Raw genomic sequence first — 18675 nt, 5'->3', positions numbered from 1 at the left:
CCTTGCCAGTGGCACTCACATCCCCAAGAATTAATTTTAAAAAGCCATTCACTGTACGTAAAAAGACCTGAGAGATGTCGTATAGAGTTTTTAAAAATGTGGTCTTTCATGGGACGTGGGCAATGTCAGCATTTGTTGCCCATCCCTAATTGCCCTTGAACTGATTGGCCTGCTGGGCCATTTAGGAGTCAGCCACATCGCTGTGGGTCTGGAGTCACATGTAGGCCCAGACCGGGTAAGGACGGCAAATCTCCTTCCCTAAAGGACATTAGTGAACCAGATGGGGTTTTATTTAAATGATAATTGATGATAGTTACATTGCTGAGACCAGCTTTAAACTCCAGGTTTTATTAATTGAATTTAAATTCCACGCACCAGCTGCCATGGTGGGATTTGAACTCATGTCCCCAGGGCATTAGCCTGGACCGCTGGGTTACTAGGCCAGTGATATTACCACTTGGTAACTTCTGTTTTTTTGATGACTTTGAAGGTTTCTGTACCAGAGCTTCTGAAACCTGCTTTGCTTCTCTCCTGCCAAATTTTTCTTTTAATTGTGGTGAAACAGACTTTTCACTGTGGTCGCTCCATTCCCTATGACTCCATTCTAATGCTTTTCTACATCTTCGCACATTAACAAGCTCCCTCTGATCCTCACTTTCCATTCATGGGATTTGGCAAAGCCACTCCCATTATTTGTTTCGCCTTCAATATGGCCCCATCCTCCATTCACGCCTCTCCTTCCCTTCTCTTGCCTCGCTCACCCCCCATCGTCTCCTCAGTCTCGGGGCAGTTTCGCCACACACCTGAAGCCAATGCCGCCATTCAATCGAATTCTCACATTGGCATCGCAGGACTGGAAGGGAGGCAGGGCAGGGAACCGACCTGGGTGTGAAGAGCGAAGGCACAGGTGAAGAGGTAATCTCAGTTGGGACAACATTTGGGATGCTCCCTGGAGAACATTGAAAGCGAGTGGGAGGGAGTTGGTCCATTGGAATCGATGTTGGTATCAGAATGCTTCTTCAGGCGGAAAAAAAGAGAAAGGTTCGCATTTATATAATGCCTTCCATGACCACCAGACATCGCAAAGTCCTTTACAGCCAATGACGTCCTTTCGAAGCGTAGTCACTTTTCTAATCTAGGGAAAGCAGGAGTCAATTTGCGCACAGCATACTCCCACAAATAACAACGTGACAAACGACCAGATAACCTGTTTTTGTGATGTTGATTGAGGGATTAAAATCGCCCAGGGCACCGAGTCAAACTCCCCTGCTCCTCTTTGAAATAGTGCCGATCCCTAATTGCCTTTGAGCTGAGTGGCTACGAGGCCATTGCAGGAGGCAGCTAAGAGTCTTTTACTGCCGCCCAAAAGGGCAGAGGGGATTTCAGTTTAACATCTCATCTGAAAAACGGCACCTCTGACAATGCAGCACTCCCCCCCCCCCCCGCCCCCCCCACCCGCAACCGGCACCGCACTGGGGCGACAGCCTTGATTTTTGTGCTCAAGTCCTGGAGTAGAGCTTGAACCGGGAGTCAGATATGCTAATAGAATTCAAGAAAACTCAGATGTCTGTCTGTGTGGACTTTTCACGTTCTCCCCATGCCTGCGTGGGAGCTTCCTTCCCACTGTCCAAAGACGTGCTGGTTAGGTAGATTGGCAATGGTAAATTGTCCCCCAGCATGTGTGTGTCTGTGTGAGTGTGTGTGAGTGTGAGCCCTGCGATGGATGGCATCCCATCCTTGGTGCACCCCGCCTCGCGCCCATTGCCTACCAGGATAGGCCCCGACGCCCCTGCGACCCTGAATTGGATGAAGCGATTCTGGAAAAGTGAGTGAGTTAACCTTTCCCTTTATTACCTGCATTTGTTATAATCTCTAGGAACAATGGTTAGATTTGTATCAAGCTCCGCTTGTCCTCTTTATTTTACGTGAGTCACAACGCCATCAGAAAGAAAGAAACTCGATCTAATTTTAAATGCAACGTCGCTGGGTCAGAATGCTGAAATTCCTACCGCGGGAGCACCATCGAACACAAAGAATTCAGCTGTTCAAGGAGGAGACCACCACCTCTTCCTCAGGGTAAACAGGGATGGGCAACAAATGCAGCATTTGCAGCAATGCCCATATTAGAAATAAAAACCAGTCTAGTGTTTGTATAATAATATTGCAATAATATATGATAATAATATACAAGATATGACAGGGGAGATGGTGCCGTAGATGTAATGTCACTGAACTAGTATTCCAGAGACCCAGACTAATGCTTTATTGATACAGGTTCAAATCCCACCACAGCATCTGGTGGAATTTAAATTCAATTAATAAAAATCCTGAATATAAAGCTCGTCTCAGTAATTGTGGCCACACTGATTGTCATAAAAACCCGTCTGGTTCACTAATGTCCTTTAGGGAAGGAAATCTGCCGTCCTTACCTGGTCTGGCCTACATGTGACTCCAGACCCACAGAAATGTGGTGGACTCTTAGCTGCCCTCTGAAATGGCCCAGCGAGCCACTCAGTTCAAGGGCAATTAGGGATGGGCAACAAATGCTGGCCTTGCCAGTGATGCCCACATTGCATGAAAGAATACATTTTTTTTAAATGACTAATAAGTCCATGGCACTTGAGGCTAAATGAGAGGAGCAATTCTCTTTTTTTAAATGTTTGAGTGTTTAAGACTATTGCCTCACAAGATTCGGGACGAGGCAGATTTTTAAAAAAGCTTACGGTCTGCTAAAAATGTGTGCCTTGATTTTGCTCTTACCCAATTCCTCTACACACACACACACACACACACACGCACTTATGCACGTACACTTATGCACGCATGCACACACTCACAAGTTACAGGAGAAGATGTTGAGTATCTACAATGGGGACCATGGACTAACTTCCCATTTGCTGCCAATGTACAGAATTCCATTGGATCAACTCTTTCCCATTCACTCCCAGTATATAGAATTCCAATGAATGAACTCCTTCCCATTCGCCGTCAGCACAAAATTCCAATGGACAAATCCCTTTCCTATTCATTCCAATATTAAAGGGTTCAATGGACCAAAACCCTTCCCAATCAGCCTCATTGTCTATGATTCCTAATCTTGGTATAATAGTGCTGTTAGTGCTGAGCATATTAGGTGCAGTCACTCAGTGTTAAATTTGATCCCAAATAACTCGCATATTTTAGAAAGCTAATCCTATTTTGTTCTAAATATATTTCTGTCTTGATTGCTGTGAAAAATGAATCAATGTGATAAACAGATGGGTTGATATTTCAGTGGGACCAGGGTGTCAGTTTACATGTAGGTACAGCAAGCAATTCAGGAAGCAAATGGTATGTTAGTCTTTATTACAAAGGGATTGGTGTACAAGGGTGGGGAAGTCTTACTGCAATTGCTTGGAGCATAACTAGAGTCCAGAAACACAACAGGACCTGCCATATAAATACCATGGCTACAAAAGCATGTCGGAGGCTGGGAATTCTGCGGAGAGTAACTCACCTATTTACTCCCCAAAGCCTGTCCACCACCTACAAGACACAAGTCAGGAGTGTGATGGAATACTCTCCACTTGTGTGTGTGAGTGCAGCTCCAACAAACACTCAAGAAGCTCGACACCATCCAGCCTGCTTGATTGGCACCCCATCCACCACCAAAAACACTCACTCCCTCCAGCACCGATGCACAGTGTGTACCATTTACAAGGCGCACTGCAGCAACTCACCAAGGCTTCTTTGACAGCACCTTCCAAACCCGCAACTGCTACCAACTAGAAGGACAAGGGCAGTAGATGCATGGGAACCACCACCTTCAATTTCCCCTCCAAGCTACACACAATCCTGACGTGGAAATATATCACCACTCCTTCAATGTCGCTGGGTCAAAATCCTGGAACTCCCTTCCTAACAGCACTGCAGTGCTCCTACAGCACATGGACTGCAGCGGTTCAAGAAGGCAGCTCATCAGCCCCTTCTCAAGGGCAACTAGGAATGGGCAATAAATGCTGGCCTAGCCAGCGATGCCGGAATCCAATGATGAATAATGTTTTAAAAATGTAATGTTTTGGTCTCCCGACCTAGGAACAGATATATTTGCATTGGAGAACTTTCAATAAAGGTTCACTAGGCTGATGCCTAGGTTGAGGGGTTAGTCCTATGAGGAGAGATTGAGTAGTGATGGTGGTGCGTTACAGATCACTCAGGGAGTCCGAGTTGCTGTGGCAACATGCACTTTTAACGTGCATGTTATAGTCTAGTTATATGAATAGTGATGGTAGGGGCACCAACATTCTTTCCATCACACGGCTGACCAGGAATCTCTCCCACTCTTACCGGCTGCCATTGGTGTGTGTTGGAAGGGTTTGCAGGTTGGATACTCCACCTGTTTGGCCGCACCTTCCTTGGCCATCAAGTCCTGGGGTGGGACTAAAACCCGGAGCTTCTGGCTCAGAGGCAGGGACACTACCCGCTGCATCACAAGAGCTTAGAGATTGAGTAGACTAGGCCGTTATTCCTAGAATTTAGAAGAATGAGGGGTGGTCTCATTGAAATGTATAAAATTCTTAAGAGGCTCGATAGGGTAGATGCTGAGAGGATGTTTCCTCTGGCTACGAAGTCTAGATCCAGCGGACACAGTCTCAGAATAAGGGGGTGGCCCTTTTGAACTTAGATGAGGAAAATTTCTTCACTCAAGCGGTTATGAATCTATGGAATTCTCTACCCCAGAGGGCTGTGGATGTTCAGTCATTGAGTATTTTTAAGACAGAGACCAGGAGACTTTTAGATACTAAGGGAATTAAGGGATCGAGGAATAATGTGGGACATACGAACTAGGAGCAGGAGTAGGCCACTCAGCTCTTCAAGCCTGCTCCGTCATTCAATAAAATCATGGCTGATCTGATTGTAACCTCCCACCTACCCTGATAACCTTTCACCCCCTTGTTAATCAAGAATCTATCTAGCTTTGCCTTAAAAATATTCAAAGACTCTGCTTCCACCGCCTTTTGAGGAAGAGAGTTCCAAAGACTCACGACCCTCTGAGAGAAAGATTTCTCCTCATCTCTGTCTTAAATGAGCGACCCCTTATTTTTAAACAGTGACCCCTAGTTCTCGATTCTCCCACAAGAGGAAACATCCTCTCCACATCCACCCTGTCAAGACCCCTCAGGATCTTAAAGGTTTCGATCAAGTCACCTCTTACTCTTCAAAACACTAGCGGATACAAGCCTAACCTATCCAACCTTTCCTCCTAAGACAACCTGCCTATTCCTGGTATTAGTCTAGTAAACCTTCTCTGAACTGCTTCTAACACATTTACATCTTTCCTTAAATAAGGAGACCAATCTGTACACCTTGAAATGTTCTACATTAAAGGAACTATATAAATGCGAGTTGTTTCTGTTGTCTTAACCGCTATGCCCCTGAGCTGTGTTACTGCAGAACGGTGCCAATGAAGGTCAGGTGTCTCCAAGATGGTGCTGGATGAGGCAGAAATTGAAGACAGAGTCAGCAATGGGTCATTAACATGTCAGCTCAGAGTAGTAATGCTGGACGGTCCTGAAGTTAAATTGCAGAGATGAAGAGGGCATGAGATGGGATCCCCATGGGAGGGTTGCTTGATGACCAACATTGGCTCCATTTTTAAATTCTCATCCTCATGTTCTAATTTCTCCTTGTTCATAACGCCTCCCCCTCCCTCAAACCGCTTCCAGCCGGACAGCCACCTTCCAACTTTGCGCTCTTCCAACTCTTGCCCATTCCCTATTTCCTTCACTGACCATTGACATCCTTGCATTCTGTTGGGAGAGTGTTAGTTACAGGTCAGTATGTCTTAAAGAAGTCTCTGGAGTACTCTGTAGGTTAAGTGTAAGTCTTTCTTAACTAGTAGAACACTGTTTACATCTAGAACCATAGAACCATAGAAAAGTTACAGCACAGAAGGAGGCCATTTGGCCCATCTTGTCCATGCCAGCCCAAGGACACCCAAATGCCCTTTCTAATCCCACCTTCCTGCACCCGGCCAATAGCCCTGCAGCTTACAGCACTTAAGGTGCAGATGCAGGTACTTTTTAAAAGAGTTTGGAGTCTCTGCCTCTACCACCAACTTGGGCAGCGAATTCCAGACACTCACTACCCTCTGCGTAAAAAAGTTCTTCCTCATGTCCCCCCTACACCTTCTGCCACTTATCTTGAATCTATGTCCCCTGGTTCTAGAATTCTCCACCAAGGGAAACAATTTTATCCTGTCCACTCTGTCTATTCCCCTCATAATTTTGTACACCTCAATCAAGTCACCTCTCAGCCTTCTTTGTTCTAAGGAAAATAACCCCAACCTATCCAATCTCTCCTCGTAGCTACACCTGTCTAACCCTGGCAACATTCTTGTAAACCTCCTCTGCACTCTCTCCAGAGCTATTACATCCTTCCTGTAATGTGGTGACCAGAACTGCACACAATACTCCAGTTGTAGCCTCACCAGTGTTTTAGACAATTCCAACATTATATCCTCACTTTTATATTCTATACCTCTGCCAGTGAAGGAGAGCATTCCATATGCCTTCTTTACAACCTTGTCTACTTGAACTGCTGCCTTCAGGGACCTGTGTACTTGTACGCCAAGATCTCTCACTTCATCTACCCCTCTTAGTATATTCCCATTTATTGTGTAATCCCTGTAACTGTCTGACCTCCCTAAATGTATGACCTCACACTTCTCTATGTTAAAATCCATCTGCCACTTTACTGCCCACTCCACCAGCCCATCTATATCGTTTTGGAGATTATGGCTATCCTCTACACTATCCAATACTCGGCCAATCTTTGTGTCATCTGCAAATTTCCCAATTGTGCCCCCCACGTTCACGTCCAAATCGTTAATATATAACACAAACAACAAGGGTCCCAACACCGAGCCCTGTGGAACACCACTTGAGACAACTTTCCATTCGCAAGGGCATCCATCGACCATTACCCTTTGTTTCCTGTTATAAAGCCAACCTTTTATCCAGTTTGCCGCATTACCCTGAATCCCATGGGCTTTTACTTTCCTGACCAATCTGCCATGTGGGACCTTGTCAAATGCCTTGCTAAAATCCATGTACACAACATCCACTGCACAACCTTCATCAACCCTTCTTGTCACTTCCTCAAAGAATTCAATCAAATTTGTGAGGCAAGACCTTCCTTTAATAAATTCATGCTGACCATCCCTGACTAGTCCATGCCTTTCCACATAACAGTTAATCCTATCTCTCAGGATTGATTCTACTAATTTGCTCACCTCCGATGTAAGACTAACTGGACTATAATTGTTTGGCATTTCCTTTGATCCCTTTTTAAACAATAGAACTATGTTTGCATTTCTCCAGTCCTCCGGTACCTCCCCTGTATCTAGTGAAGATTGGAAAATCATCCTCAGAGCATCTGCTATCTCCTCCCTGACTTCCTTCAGCAGCCTCAGAAACAATCCATCTGGCCCTTGTGACTTATCCACTTTCAAGGATTTCAGCCCTTCGAGTACTTCCTCTCTCTTTATGACTATCCCGTCCAATATCTCGCAGTGTTCCTCCTGGACTACTATATCTACATCCTCCCTTTCCTTTGTAAACATGGAGACAAAATATTCATTCAAAACCCTTCCCACAGCCTCTGCATCTACACACAAGTTTCCATCTTCATCTCTGATAGGTCCCACTATTTCCTTAACTAACCTTTTAGCATTAATGTATTGGTAAAACATCTTTGGATTATCTTTAACTTTACTTGCTAATCTTTTTTCATGCCCTCTCTTTGATTTCCTTATTTCCTTTTTTACTTCGTCCCTGCACTTCTTATATTCGTCTAGGCTATCTGCAGTGCTTAGTTCTTTGTGCCTATCGTACGCTTTCTTTTTCTGTTTAATCTTCCTCTGTATTCCTCTAGACAACCAGAAGGGTCTAGATTTGGCAGTACCACTCTTATTTTCGTAGGGGACATGTCTACTTTGTACAATTAGGATCTCGCTTTTTAGTGCTTCCCACTGGTTTTCCACTGTTTTATCCTCCAGCAGTGCTGTCCAGTCCACCTCAGTCACGTCCCTTCTCATTTCTGCAAAATTTGCCTTCCCCCAGTTCAAGACTTTTACTCCTGCCTTATCTCTGTCCTTTTCCATGGTAATGCTAAATCTAACTGAATTGTGATCACTGTCCCCAATATGGTCGCCAATTGTCACTGCAGCCACTTGCCCTTCTTTGTTCCCCAAGACTAGGTCTAGAATTGCATCTCCTCTCGTTGGGTTTGTCACTAATTGGTTGAAAAAATTTTCCTGGACACACTGCATGAATTTTTCTCCCTCTGTGCCCCTTATATTGTTTGAATCCCAGTTGATATTAGGATAGTTGAAGTCTTCTACTATTATTGCCCTCTTGTTCTTACAAGCAGAAATTTGCCTACATATTTGTTCTTCTATCCCCCTTTCACTATTTGGGGGTCTGTAGTATACTCCCAGTAGTGTGACTGCCCCTTTTTTATTTCTAAGCTCAATCCATAAAGCCTCGTTTGTTGACCCATTTAGTGTATCATCCCTTCTCACAACTGGAATCGATTCTTTAACCATTAGTGCTACCCCCCTCCTTTTTTATCTCCTACTCTATCGTGTCTGAAGACTCTGTAATCAGGAATATTAAGCTGCCAGTTTTGTCCCTCCTTTAGCCAGGTCTCCGTTATAGCAATAACATCCTGCTGCCATGTGTTTACCTGTGTCCTTAACTCATCTACCTTGTTTGTAGTACTCCCTGCATTGAAGTATAAACAGTTTAACCCCGTCAATTTCCCTTGCTGGACACTTTTTAAACTTTGCTTCTCCTGTAACTCCATGTCTATCACAACGTCCCTAGCTAATGTTCTATCTCCATTTTTCTGATCTGAATCTGACCTATCTGATCCTACTCCTGGGATCCCATCCCCCTGCCACACTAGTTTAAATACTCCCCAACAGAACTAGCAAAAGCCCCCACATGGACGCTGGTCCCAGCTCTGGTTTGTACAGGTCCCACCTTCCCCAGAACCGGTCCCAGTGCCTCAAGAATCTGAATCCCTCCCGGCTACACCATCTCTCCAGCCACATGTTCATTTGGTCTTTCCTCTTATTCCTGCTCTCGCTGGCACGTGGAACTGGGAATAATCCTGAGATTACTATATTTGAGATCCTGCATTTTAATTTATCTCCTAACTTCCTGTACTGAGCTTGCAGGTCCTCATCCCTTAGTTTACCTATGTCATTGGTACCAATGTATACCACGACCACTGGCTGTTTACCTTCCCTCCCCAGAATGTCCTGCAGCTGCTCCGTGACACCCCGGACCCTGGCACCAGGGAGGCAACATACCATCCTTGATTCACGTTTGCGGCCACAGAAGCATCTGTCTGTGCCCCTAACTATTGAATCCCCGATCACTATAGCCCTGTCACTTGTTTTCCTCCCGCCCCTCTGAGCAGCAGAGCTACCCACGGTGCCGTGAACTTGGCTGTTGCTGCTTTCCCCGAGAGGCCATCCCCCCCAACAGTATCCAAAGCTGTATATCTGTTAGAGAGGGAGATGACCACCGGGGACTCCTGCACTACCTTCCTGAGTCTTTTACTTTTCCTGATGGTCACCCATTCCCTTTCTGCCTGTGTAATCTTCACCTGCAGTGTGACCACCTCGTTAAACGGGCTATCCACGATTTGCTCAGCATCATGAATGCTCCACAATGAGTCCACCCGCAGCTCCAGCTCCAAAATCTGGTTAGCTGGAAGCTGCATTTGGACACACCTTCCGCACACATGGTCAACAGGGACGCTGGAAGCGTCCCTCATTTCCCACATCCTGCAGGAGGAGCATATCACAGGTCTGAGATCTCCTGCCCTGACATCCCTCTCGATTAAGCTAGTTACTCCCTTAAAAAAATATGCTAGCTCGGGGCCTTATTTCTGTTAGCTAGGAACCTTGTTTCTTGACTAATTATACTTGCACAGTACTACCCTGTGTATGGTAAAGGGTACAAGCTGGGAGCTGTCTCCATACTTAGGTCTTTACACATCTCTGCTCAACACCACACTGACCGTTGGGTCTGCGTCATGTGTCTCTTCAATCACTGTGTGGGCGGTACTGTACTCAGTCCCACATTAACTCCATGTGTGCCAGACCCTTATATTACACATTCAGCTGTCAGGACCCGAGGTTCTAGAATTCCCTCCCTAAACCTCTTCACCTCACCAGCTCTGTCTTCAAGATGCTCCTGAAAACCCACCTCTTTTGATCAAGTCTTGGTCACCTGTACGAATGTCTATTTCTTTGGCTCAGTGTCAAATTTTGCCTGATTGTGTTCCAGTGGAGCACTGTGGGACTTTTTACTCCCGTTGAAAGTTCGTTGTAAATGTAAGTGCGCCTCATGGAAAACAATAAAATGCACACACATGGTACATGGGGAAAGCTGTTATACTACAATATATGGAAAAGAAAGAGAGGCATAAAATCAGAACACAATAAAAGAGTCCAACAGTAACATTGGTCATTATCACTCAGAAAAAGCAAAACACTGTGGATGCTGGAAATCTGAAATAAGAACAGAAAACACTGGAAAATCTCAGCAGGTCCGACATCATCTGTGGAGAGAGAAACAGAATTAACGCTCTGAGTCCGTGTGACTCTTCTTCAGAGCTCTGAAGAACTCGAAACATTAACCCCGTTTCTCTCTCCACAGTTGCTGTCAGACCTGCTGAGTATTTCCGGCATTTTCTGCTTTTATTATTGGTCATTATCACATTGCTTTGTGTGGGAGCTTGCTGTGTGCAAATTGGCCACTACGTTTCATAAGAACATAGGAAGAAGTAGGAGGAGTGGGCCATTTGGCCTTCCAAACCTGCTCTGCCATTCAATATGATCATGACTGATCTTCTACCTCAATTTCCCCCTCCCACCCTGTCCCCATATCCCTTGGTTTCCAACAACCTAATTGATCTCTGTCTTGAATATACTCAATGACTAAGCGCCCACAGCTCTCTGGGGTAGAGAATTCCGAAGATTCACCACCCTCACCTCAGCCCGAAATGGTTGAGCCCTTATTCTGAGACTGTGACCCTGGATCTGGATTCCCAGCCAAGGGGAAACATTCTCCCAGCATCTACCCTGTTTCCTTACAGTTTTGGTCATCTTACTTAGAGAGGGACATTCTTGCATTGGAAGCAGTTCAGAGAAGGTTCACTCGGCTGATTCCTGGGATGAAGGGGTTTTTCTCACGAGGAAAGGTTGAGCAGGTTAGGCCTATGCTCATTGGAGTTTAGAAGAACGAGAGGCGATCTTATCGAAACATATAAGATTCTGAGGGGACTTGACAGGGTAGATGCCATGAGGATGTTTCCTCTTGTGGGGGGAATCTAGAACTAGGAGGCATGGTTTCAAGAGGTTCACCACCCATGATCGTATTGAATGGCGGGGCAGGCTCAAGGGGCTGAATCGCCTACTCCTGCTCCTAATTCTCATGTTCTTATGTTAAGAGGTTTCCCATTTAGAAAGGAGATGAGGAGGAATTTCTTCTCTCAGAGGGTTGTTAGTGTTTGGACTTCTCTTTAACAGAGGAGGCTGAGTCATTGAATATATCAAGGCTGAGTTAGGCAGGTTTCTGATTGACGAAGGTGTAAAGGGGGACAGACACGAAAGTGGAGTTAAGGCCACAATCAGATCAGCCATGATCTTATTGAATGGTGGAACAGGCTCAATGGGCCGAATGGCCTACTCCTATTTCCTATGTTCTTATGTAAAGTGATTGACTATATTCTGAGGTTGTGGTTGGCATTCTGCCACCTGCAAGAGGTGACCATCCATCCCTTGCAGGTTTGGGATGTTCTGAGGTTTTGAAAGGCGATATATAAATGGAAGTGTTTCTTTTATCTGGGCTACTAAGTGAAGGTATATGCATTTAAATGGGGGGGGGGAAGAGGGTGTGTGTGAGGAGGGTAAGGTGCTTCCCCCCTTGGCCAAATAGCCCAACATGAAGAATGAGGGCTGTCCTTGAAGAAGCAGCCCAGGGACTTTGGGGGGGGGGGGGGGGGCAAGACTTTGGCCTTAACCACTATGCTCCCTAATGGGGGTGACAAAAGGGCAACCTCCAACCCCCACCATGCCCTGGACTCTTCGACCAGGGGAAACCTCTTTGCCCCTCCCTAGGCCTCTTCTTCCTCCCCACCCCCCGCTCACCATCAGGGACTGTGCCACCAGGGTTGCCTCTCTGCCCCACTCCCCAACCTGGGGCTGGTCGACTATGGGAGGCCTCTTCGCCTCGCACCCCCCCCCCCAACCTAGGGTTGTTCAACCAGGGGAGGACTGTTCAACCAGGGGAGAGCTGTTGAGCAGTTTGACCAGGGAAGAGCTGCTTCACCAAGGGAGACCTCTTGGCGCCCCCACCTGGGGCTGTTCGACCAAGGGAAGCCTCTTCATCCCCTCCCCCCACCCCGGGGACTACTTGAGCAGGGGAGGCCTCTGCCACCCGCACCTCCCCCCACGGGGCGACTGTGGGCTATTCGACCAGGGGAAGCCTCTTCGCCCTTCCCCCCCCAACTGCGGGGCTATTCACCCAGGGAAGGCCTCTTCGCACCCGGTCCCCGCGCCCCGCCTCCATGTGCGGCCCCCGCTGTTTGTGTTTACAGCCTCCCCGCAAACACCAAAGCCGCCCGCCCAGGCTCCGCAAACCCAGCGGAAACACCGCGCCGGGGAGAGCCCTGAGTGGCAGCGGGCGTGCGGCCAATGGCGGCCCGGCGCACGGCCCCTCCGGCCAATGGGCGAGGCGCGGGGGCGGGCCGCGGCCCTGATGGGCGGTGCGCCCGGCCAATGGGGGCCACCGATGGGCGGGATGTCCGTCCAGCGCGTTGGGGCTGAGCCTGGCATTCCCAGGCAGTAATGGATGCCACTTGGCTGGGATTGCAATGGAGCAGGACTGAGATTGCAGCAGGGTCTGCCCTTCCAGGCAGCATTGAGCAGCAAGCACTGAGCACAGGCACCCAGCAAGGAGAGAGTGCAGCCTGAGGGATATCAGGTGCAAAACAAAAACCCAACCTTCCTCCAAAGCCCTGTATGTAGCTCATCCCCTTTGCAAAAAAAAAATAACAAAAGTGGGATGTGAATGCAAAAGTGCATAGTTGCATTGAAGTGTTTTTTTTTTCCATTGCACAGTGACACAGTACTTGCAATTCTTGGCTGTGTGTTAACTTTCAGGTGCATTGAAATTAATACTGGAGCAATGAGGAATTGACAGGGCTGCTTATTGTAGTTGCTGCACAGAGTGCAAGCTTGGCACACAAGGCTGCTGCAAAGTGGTCCTACAAGGAGAAGGCTCCCCACCCAACCCGTGAGTGGTGTTATTGTGCTTTCCAAGGGCACGGTGCCTATTGTGATCTGTGGTGATGCAGGGGGTGGGGGCGATTCGCAGTCGAGCCTCTGACTCGAAGCAGAGCGAGTGAATGGGCTGTGATGTATAGATAGGTTTACTTATCGTTGCATTGTCTGTCTCGCTTCCCCTCTTTGCAACAAAAAAACCCCTGAAGTTGCAAGCGTCTTAATATTTGCATGTGATCAGTCACACGGTGGTTAAAATAATTCTCCCACTGATTAATACCACGAAGGAATGTTTTTTGTTTTTTATAAAAAGAAAGTCCAGGTGAAGTCACCTGGACAATAAGAGAATTGTTAACCTCCTGCTATATTGTCATTCAGAAGCTGTTGTTTAGAAATCGACCATTTCTAATCTATGAATGAGACAGTGAGGTATTGTTTCTGTATGATACATAGAAGAACATTATTGTTTATATATATTATGCATTGAACAGTGTGATTTTCACTCCAAGCCTATATTGAGTCATTGGCTCATGTTTAGGGTAGCAGTACGACTGGTCTCGACAGCCCTGGGGTTGGGGAGGGGTGGGGAGGGGCAGTGCTCCCCACTCGTTAGTCCCTGTGCTGGAAAGTGTGAGCATATTGGTGCTGGATAAGGTTAGAATTGAGTTTGCTAATGTACAGGACTACACCTGTCAACCATGCACCATTACTCCAGCTATAGGAGGAGGGAAGGTTTAAATAAGATACACAGAAGAATGATGTTTTCTTGTCTATTGTCTGGAACTGTGATATTTAGGCATATTGCGTATGACAGCGATATTTCTGTATGTTATAGTGGCAGATCTCCCACGGCACTGTTCGTGACCAGTTGGATGATGCACCGCTCCATAAAGACTGGGCTATCCTACAAGGTACAGTAATACAAAATGTATGTATTTCAGTGTAATGCCAGGCACGTAGGCCGTATGTCCCAGCGACTGGTTGACCGAATCAAACAGCATGTTCCTTTGGTTGTTCGTAATAGGCAGAGTACAGACCCTACACAACATGTCCGCACTTGCAAAACCCAAAACAAAACGCTTACTGTCCGACGTGACTCCTCGATTTAGCAACGTTTGTTGACCAATCTTGAGTGTGCTTATAGCCACACTAACAACTAATTTAAGAAAATCAGTTGAGCTCGTAACATGGCTCATTTACGCTTGCTAGAAGCGACATACATTCATACGCAGGAACCCATTCTCTACAAACAAAAAGAATATGATCAAGCTTGCACCTTTTTTGAATTAACCCTGGAGCTTGGGGAGTCTGTAGTTCCCTGTTGCTTTCTCCATTTCACTGCCTCTGCCAATCAGAGTCAACTTGCTAGCGCCCTTTTCTCCTGTAGTATAAATTGCACTGATTGTTTGAAATTTGGCATTCTTGCGTTTGTCATGATGAGTGCAAGACAAAAAGCTTCATGTCTCTCTTTTCAGCAATAATACAAAATGCATTGCACATCTGCTGAGGTAGATTTCTGACCACCAAACCTTAACTGTTGTCAAGTTTGTGAACAGCCGCAATACTGCCAGAGTTTGGTTTGTTTTGATCAGGGAACATTGTTAATTAGAAAATAATTAATGTTTTTGGATGCCAGATCAATGATGGCTTTCTGCCCTTTTTGACACATCTGTGTTAAATTATGATCTCTCGTGTATAATAAATTCAAACCAGAATCCATTTTTACATGTTAGTATATTTTACTTGGCACTGCTCATGCTGAGTGCTGTTCTGTAAGTGTAGGATTGTTATATCATGTGAAGGACAATGTATTTTGGTAGCGAGGTGAAAATATCCTCCTTTAAAACCGCAGGAGCCTAGTTGCTGTTCGGTACACACCAGTTGAGGCCACTCAGAGATTAATTGCCATTTGGTGGGGGGGGGGGGAGGTCAGCAGATTGGTTGGTCACTGTTAATTTCAGGCTACAGGGGAGAACACAGATATTCCTGCCTTTCATCCTCTTTTCAGTCTGATGCAGAGGTCAGTGATCGGTTGCAGTCATTCTCACCTATGTAATAATGGGTATTTTCTGTTCTAATGTCAGAATTGTACATTGCCTTTAACATAAAATGTCCCAAGGTGCTTCACAGGAGCATTGTAAAACAAAATTTGACACCTAGCTAAGTAAAGAGATATTAGGGCAGATGACCAAAACCTTGGTCAAAACGGTATGTGTTAGGGAGTGTCTTAAAGGAGGAAAGTGAGATTTAAGGGAAGGGGATTTCCAGAACTTGGGCCATAGCAGCTGAAGTCACGGCCCCATAATGGTGGAACGCTTAAACTTGGGGATGCTCAAGAGACCAAATTAAAGGAGCACAGATATCTCAGAGGGTTGGGGAGGGGGTGCTGGAGGAGATTGCAGAGATGGGGAGGAGTAACGCCAAGGAGGAATTTGAAAGCGCGGTTGAGAGCTTTAAATCAAACTGTTGCTGGAGTGGGGGCCAGCGATCACAGGATGATGGGTACACGAGACTTGAAGAGAGTTAGGATGCAGGCAGCAGAGATCTGGATGAACTCAAGTTTACAGAGGGCAGAATGTGGAAGGCTGACCAGGAGTGACTTGCACTAGTCTAGAGGTAACCAAGGCATGGATGAGGGTTTCAGTAGGAGACTGGGCGGTTAGGGAATTGGAAATAGATGGTCTGAAAGGAAGAGTGCATTATACATAAACTTTTTCTGAAGAAGTGTGAGTGAGCCATTGTTGACTGACAGTAGGATGAGATTAGACTGTGATATGGTGGACTGGACATATTGTCACAAACCAGATCCCAGGATAATTAAGAAGCAGACAATAAATATAATATAAAGCTTCAGAGTACTGTATGCACTATTGGACCCCATGTATTAAGAACATAAGGAATGGGAGCAGGAGTAGACCACACGGCCCATCGAGCCTGCTCCACCATTCAATACGATCATGACTGATCTTGGGCTTCAACTCCGTTTTTCTGCCTGCTCCCCAAATCCCTTAATTCCCTGAGAGACCAAAAAAACTCTGTCTATGCCAGCCTTAAATGTATTCAACGATGGAACATCCACAGATTCACAACCTTTTTTTTTTGAGGTGAATAAGTTTCTCATCTCAGTCCTAAATTTCTCCATGGCGTTGCTCTTCCCTATCCCTGCAATCTCCTCCACACCCCCACCCCCCAAACCCTCTGAGATATCTGTGCTTCTCTAATTTTACCTCTTGAGCATTCCCAATTTTAATCATTCCACCATTAGGTGCCTCCAGCTGCTGTGGCCCAAGCTGTGGGAAACCCATTTCCCTAAGCGATCGGCACCTTATCCTGAACCTGTGCCCTCAAATAATAGGAAGGATGTTGAGGCTTCAAAGATGAGATTCACTGCCTAGTCATGTCACTTTCATGTCATGTCATGTGAGCTCTGTCTGAAGGCGGGTCCTTGGCTCACTGTCTGCTGATGCTTCATCCTGAACTGTTTTCTTGGCAGTTTTTGTCAATGGTGGTTTGCAACTGCCCTCCAGGGACAGGGCGAGGACCCAAATCTATGTCAGCTGGAACGGGAATCGAACCTGTGCCTTTGGCGTTATTCTGAACCACGTGCTAGCCGTCTAGCCAACTGAGCTAACCGCACTCCCTCCTCCTCCCCCTCCTACTCCCACCATCCCCCCCTGCTCTCCCCCTTGCCTGGAATCAAATATGAAGAAATACTTCTTAAAAATTGGAACCTTGTTTGTTGCAACACAGTGTAAGGGGTGATACAGTTGAGGTGGTTAAATTACGGAAGGATAGGTCAGGCACGTAGAAGCATACTATTTCTAGTAGCTGAATGGTCAAGAACAATTTAAATGCAAGAGACTTAGAACAAAGGGCAGGAGAAACTTGTTTGCACAGGGAGTTGTGAGGCTGTGGAATTCACTTCCGGAGTTCGTGGTTGAGGCAGAAATGATGGTAATGTTGAAGATTAGATTGAAGAGGGCGATACAGGTTGTAGCAGTATGGGAACATGGTGGGCAAATGTGATTAGAAGCATTTACTGGCAAGAAGGGCAAACACCAACAAGGATAGGTTTGGGCTAAATGGCCTTTTTCCATACTGTGTCACCATTCTGTGTTTCTGGAACAATGGTATTGCTGTATCCTGGATAAGTAGCATACCGATTCCTGTAATTCTGTATGGATCTTACCACAGATGGCGTTATTCAGCAGTGATAATGACTGTGATGGAAGGTCCCACCTGTCGATAGCCTGTTGGCCATGATAAACACCATCGATAAAACCTCGCCTTACATAAGCAACAGAGCAACAGGTCAGATTTCCTTTCACCGTTTGCTGTGAGTATGACCATTTATAGAGATTCATTTATTTTATACTGATAGTTGTTTGGTAGTAGAGAACTTGAGTATTGCTGAAAAAAGATATTTTGTCAAAGCTTTTTGTCTTGCACTCATCAGGGCAATTGCAAGAATACCAATGTCAGGGGAAACAACAACTTTATACTGTATGAGAAGAGAGTGCTGATTGGTTGGCAAGTAGAATCTGATTGGTAGAACCATTGCCATGGAGAATGTACCAGTTAATGGTGACTGACAGTTAACTACCAAGCATTGTTTGAAATGTTAAAAACTAGGCAGCTTGACTCTGGTCAAGGCATTTCCCTGAGGAATGAACCAGCGAATGGCTATCACTTATTTTGTTTAGCTGAAACAGGTGCAATGTGTGTACATGTTCTTTCTGTCTAAAAGAACAGGGCCCTGTACATTAATATATGTAGCTTCCAGTGCACGCAAAGCGTCTACTTGCCAACCAATCAGCATTCTCTTCTCATACAATATAAAGTTGTTTCTTCCCCTGACATTGGTATTCTTGTGATTGTCCTGATGAGTGCAAGACGAAAAACTTCGACAAAATGTCTTTTTTCAGCAACACTCTTTTATATTGCCGAAGCTTTTCGTCTTTGCACTCCTCAGGACAAATGCAAGAATGCCAAATTTCAAACTATCTCAACAATTTATACTAGAGGTGAAAGAGTCCTTTTAATGTTTGCCCTGATGAGTGCAAGATGAAAACCTACGGCCACATGCCTGTCTCTTCAGCAAAATTCAAGTTCCGTGCTGCTTAGCGACTGTGCCTTTCTTTTGTTGAAAGTGAGCTGTAAGAGAGCAATTATAATGGAAACGCTCTAATTTTGGGCATCAGCTGTAAGCAACATTTCAGCTGTTATCTGTATCAGAGGCTGAGATTATTCGACTCTGATTATTGCCATTCAGCCATTAACTTTTCCTGAACAAAGTTACTCCAAAGTAACTTCAATCTGAAACAGGTACACCA

At 45.9% G+C, this 18675-nt stretch overlaps 1 protein-coding gene across 1 annotated transcript in view; it reads left to right on the top strand.

Annotated features, from left to right (window-relative positions):
• Positions 1 to 12928: 12928 nt before the first annotated feature.
• LOC144668818 (uncharacterized) overlaps positions 12929 to 18675 on the top strand; it is a 144636-nt gene continuing 138889 nt past the window's right edge. Inside the window, exons 1-3 of the mRNA XM_078531193.1 lie at positions 12929 to 13079; positions 14178 to 14253; positions 17537 to 17678. The gene's annotated coding sequence lies outside the window, so the exon portion shown is untranslated. The remainder of the gene's footprint in view (positions 13080 to 14177; positions 14254 to 17536; positions 17679 to 18675) is intronic.

The sequence above is a fragment of the Cetorhinus maximus genome, chromosome 28 (assembly GCF_964194155.1).
Source record: "Cetorhinus maximus chromosome 28, sCetMax3.hap1.1, whole genome shotgun sequence".
In the NCBI taxonomy this organism is placed as follows: Eukaryota; Metazoa; Chordata; class Chondrichthyes; order Lamniformes; family Cetorhinidae; genus Cetorhinus; species Cetorhinus maximus.
Note: the sequence above shows the minus strand (reverse complement) of the source record. Positions and strands in the feature narration are given on the sequence as shown.